At 39.5% G+C, this 4,967-nt stretch overlaps 1 long non-coding RNA gene across 1 annotated transcript; it reads left to right on the top strand.

Annotated features, from left to right (window-relative positions):
* Positions 1 to 402: 402 nt before the first annotated feature.
* Positions 403 to 1,940, top strand: LOC131255859 (uncharacterized). Its single transcript, XR_009176486.1, has 4 exons — positions 403 to 536; positions 582 to 704; positions 806 to 1,593; positions 1,701 to 1,940. It is a non-coding gene; the product is annotated as an uncharacterized LOC131255859 (long non-coding RNA).
* The last annotated feature ends 3,027 nt before the right edge of the window (positions 1,941 to 4,967 follow it).

Here is a 4,967-nt window from a genome sequence, read left to right as displayed (position 1 = left end):
TTTAAACCGAATTCCCTCTAAGAAAACCAAGACCTCTCCATATGAAATATGGAAAGGAAGAAAACCAAACATAGGGTATCTTAGAGTGTGGGGGTGTCTTGCATATTACAAAACTTCAGAACCTAAAAAAACTAAATTAGGACCAAGAGCTATCAAGTGCATCCTTGTAGGATATGCACAACATAGTAAGGCCTATAGACTTCTAGACTTAGACTCCAATGTAATCATAGAGTCTAGAGATGTAGAGTTCTTTGAGAATTCTGTATTCACGGAGAAAAAGAATGCTGAGATTCAATCTCCTAATGAAAATATAAAAGAACTACAAATAGAAGAAAAAACTCCTAGTGAACCTCGTAGGAGTCAAAGAGCAAGAGTAGAAAAGAGCAAGAGTCAAAGATCAGGGCCAAGCTACTACTCCAGCAGCGGTCATTGCTCTAGGCCTTGTGGTAATCTGCTTGCAGCCGCCAGGGCGAAGAATCGTGGCTGTCGAGTTCTGTAATGGCATCAACGACCTCAACAATGTCATCTTTCTGGAGGTCCGTGGAAGCTCTGCCTTTTTGTCGTTCTAATCGGTGATTCAGGAGTTAGGAAGTCAAATCCGCTCTCGAGGTTCACCAGGAATGAGTTCAGGTCGACGACTGGGGTCAAGTTTGCAACTCGGAGCTTGAACGTCGACAAGAAGGTCACCAAAGCTTAGATTTGGGGTACGACTAAGCAGGAGAGGCGATTTACTTCAAAACCCCTCTGTTTCCATTTTTCTGATCAGTGTTTTTTTATATTTTGGCATGATTTTGTCTATGTGAAGCTGAAGATGCTGATTTGGGTTGGCAAGAAATGTTCTTTACTGAGCAAGAGAGGCGATTTACTTCAAAACCCCTCTATTTCCATTTTTCTAATCAGTGTTTTTTTATATTTTGGCATGATTTTGTCTATGTGAAGCTGTAGATGCTGATTTGGGTTGGCAAGAAATGTTCTTTCTTTTATAGTATTTAGATTTTGAGATCTGTAGCATTTTCCTGATGTGGATTTTTAGGAGTATATTTTTTCTCATTTTTTTAGTTATAAAATCGTATAGATCTGGAATTATTAGTTGATGCTTCTTCCATGTGGATTTTTCGGAGTATATTTTTCCTTTAGTTTTTACTTTTTAGTTTTATGATAGTTTGTTCTATCAGTTCTTGATCTAGATTAGTTGATTTCATAGACACATTTACATTTGCTAGATTGAGTTCCTGACTTTTTTCTTTCACGTACTTGATAACTCATGTTTGATCTGTATGTTGGGACCTCTTTGATTGATATGTATGTATACTGTTGTTAGATTAATGATGCACACATACTGTTCGATAAAATGCTGATGAGAGATGTTTCTTCTTGGAACGCTCATCATATCAAACTTTGCACGTCTTTATCATGTTATGGCCTTTAATCTGAAGTGTTCTCTGGAGCAGATCTTTAGGTGGGTCCCATTTGCCACCCAATGATGAGTATTTGTAGCTAGATCATTAAAGCATGATCTAGCCCTAAGCTTCCTACTCGACACAACGCAGCGTAGGTCTATAGGTGGGTCCTGCTGAGCATCAAGTCAGTGTAGTTAAGTAACAATCTTAGCTTTGAGCTACTTTTCAACTAAGCCTCATTAGGTCTCAATTCTGTCTTTCATAAGTTGTTTCTTACGTGATATCACTCGAGTCTTTCAGGAGTTGTTTCTTGACAACAAAATTCTATCTTCAACAATATGCAGTTCATTGTCAAACGGGTGCTCCTGGAACAATAATTCTTTTAGCTTGTATCAAAGGGCCCTAGCCCTACACTGACCCTGAATCTGTGCCCCCAGAATGGGTTGATGTCTATATTAAAGCTCAACTTGTGGCCATTGGCACGCCTTAAATCAAACTGTCCCGATAATTTGATCATCATCCAAGAATCAGAGTGGTTGAACACCAGTTCGAAGTAGTCAGATCACTGGATAACATTTGCTTTAACAGGCCATTAACTGGCCGTCTGCATAATTCTCAGTTTATTGTCCATCTATCATAATTTGGACAGTTTTGCCGATTTGGCTACCAGTTGCCATGAGATCACAGTTGTATTGTTATGTGGTTGTGGTTTTCATTGTTCTCGGTTCGTGTTTGTCAGCTGATTTGGGTCGTGGTTGGGCCCATGGCTGGTGAGAAATGGTATTCCTAGGATCGAAAGGCATGTAGTGCCACCGGCCAATGGCTGATGTTCGGTGATCTGTGGGCCCCATCACCATGTATGTGTTTCATCCATGCCGTCCATATATTTTTGCAGATCATTTTATGGTATGAGTCCAAAAACGAGGTATATCCCAATCACTAGTGGACCACATCTTTGTCTGTACGACCTAATCAATAGTTGGGACGTCAAATAAACAGTACAATGGGCCTTGGGAGGATTTTCATGGTGGATATCCAATCACTATTATTTTCTTGTGGTGTGTTCCACCTTAGACTTATATCCGCCTCATTTTTGGGATCAAGCCCTAAAATGATATGTAAAAATAGATGAACGGAATGGATGAAACACATAAATCATGGTTGGGCCCATGTCTGGTGATAGGGGGAGTAGCCAATCCGTTTTCCCCCATCCACGATCCAACATTGGTTGACAACCACAATCCAAAGTGGATAACAACCACGATCCAAGGTGCATGTGAACCAAGATCACATGACAGGGTCATGGTTGTTATACACACTAGGTCGTTGTTCTCAACCACGACCCATTGTTCGTCATATCCATGACCCTTCGGTAACAGCGTCATATTTTTTTTTAGAAATCACATTAATGTCGTTACTTCCTTGTAATTCCAGAAATGGTATTCCTAGCATCGAAAAACGAATAGTTGCACTGCATCCTAATCACATTAACTATTGGTTCACCAGCCTATAAAAGTAGTCTTGGGTTTCAAATTACCTTCACAAGCCAATCCGAATCAGAATCCTTATTGTAAAAATTTAAACATTCATGGATTTCTTTACTCTATCAATCAGATTAATGGAGGAGATTTTCGAAGAATGCATCGAGTTCTTCTCGCATTCCTCCTTTATGGGTGATCCATTCCCTTTCCTCAGGGATGTCAACAATCTTCTTGAAGATCAACGGCCTCCACAGGAAATTTTGAAGACAATTTTAGAACTCCGACAACTCGGAGATAATTTTTTGGATGCGGACAGAGAAATCGAGTTGTGTTCTTCCGCTCTGTCTCGCCCGTCAGCCCTTAGTGCTAAGTGCAGGGCTCTGCCAGCCCGCTTTGGACTAGCTGGGAAGAACATACTACACTGTACTCGCGAGCAGGGTTTTAACAAGAAAAGGCTGCACTGGATCGAGAGGTGCAACGCCGTAAAGGAAACGAAAGCTAAGGCCGCTAAAAGATTTGAAGCCCTCAAATCGGCCGACTTATAGCTCTCACCGTGGTCCTCTTCTTCTTCCTTGTCCTGTTCTTCTTGTAATTAAACTTCTTCCTTGTCCTATTCTTCTTGTAATTAAAGTCCTAGCTCGTTGCCCCACTATGTTGCATCGTAGTTGACATGTTAGATGGGTGGTGGTTGACATGTCAGATGGGTCGTGGTTGTAATGTTATATGCGCCGTGGTTGTAATTTTATAGGGGTCGTGGTTGTAATGTTATACGAGTCATGGTTGTCGGTTGCTATGGTTTGTGGTTGTTATGTCATATGGGTCGTGGTTGTCATTATATATGGGTCATGGTTGTAATGATATATGGGTCTTGATTGTTATGTTATATAGGTCATAGATGTTGTGTTGCATGGATCGTGATTGTCAGTTAATATGGTTTGTGGTTATTACGCTTTATGGATAGTGGTTGCCATCCACAAAGGCTCGTGGTTTACAACCACGAGCCATATAATATTACAACGACGAGCCTAAGTGCAAGACAACTACGACCCATCTTATTCACATAATCAATATAGATAATAATAGAAGAAATGTTTATATACACCAATCCATACAGCATTCAATACCAAATTAGTGTCTGGCTCTCTTCATTGGCTTACTTAATATTTCTTCTTGTTTCTTTGTGAAAGCAGCATCAGCTTCTTTCATGTACTGTCTACAGTCGTATGCAATTATGTTTCTAAATTTAGAAATTTTCTCCTACAGAAAAAGAATGAACTAATATTAAAACAAAAGACAAAGCAATCAAGACTTAATGTAGATGAATAAATATATATTTACAGGTATAAAATCAATTGCATGCATGCCACTCAAGAAGTCTATGTATTTCAGCATGTATATGCCACGATCGTCAAAGTTGTGTTGCGCATTGTCCTCACATTCCATGGCTTTTCCTAGACCTTAGCTCCACCATCAAGAATATGGAATAACCACCTCAGTCCGTCCATTACTTACGCGATGATCAACTCATTTTTCTCTTTCCAATCAATATGCATGTTGTCATATAAAGTGACATCTTTCTTTCTTGGATAAACAACTGCCATAAACCAGTGTTGCTGCCTTGTGTTGAGAGGGATGTATAACTGTCAAGCACAAAAAATACGACAAGAGTTAAACTCATGCCTTTCTATCATTGATAAAATCATCGAAGTCCATGTACATGTAAGAGTAACTAAGATCTTACCACTTCATATTTCCATAGAGGTTTACCATAACCGAGGACTATATCTATAAGATTTTCATTCAACTTAACAGACTTCACGACCTGTCGATCGTTATGGTTCCCAGCTCCATAAGTGCGCAACAAGTCAAGTTAAACTTCCATGATTTACTGTTGTGTTGAGATATTAGATAGTGTTAGAAACATAACTAATTAATGGTTTTTTAAAGAAAACTATGGTCGTGATTTTCACATTACCATAAATAGTGATGGGACGAATGCACAGTCCTGTCTACCTCGCGATCAATTTTCATGATGGGATGATAGGTAGTTCATGTATAGATTGATGGCCTACGTAATGAGGAAAAT

The sequence above is a fragment of the Magnolia sinica genome, chromosome 9 (assembly GCF_029962835.1).
Source record: "Magnolia sinica isolate HGM2019 chromosome 9, MsV1, whole genome shotgun sequence".
Lineage (NCBI taxonomy): Eukaryota > Viridiplantae > Streptophyta > Magnoliopsida > Magnoliales > Magnoliaceae > Magnolia > Magnolia sinica.
This window is presented reverse-complemented; position numbering and strand designations above follow the sequence as displayed.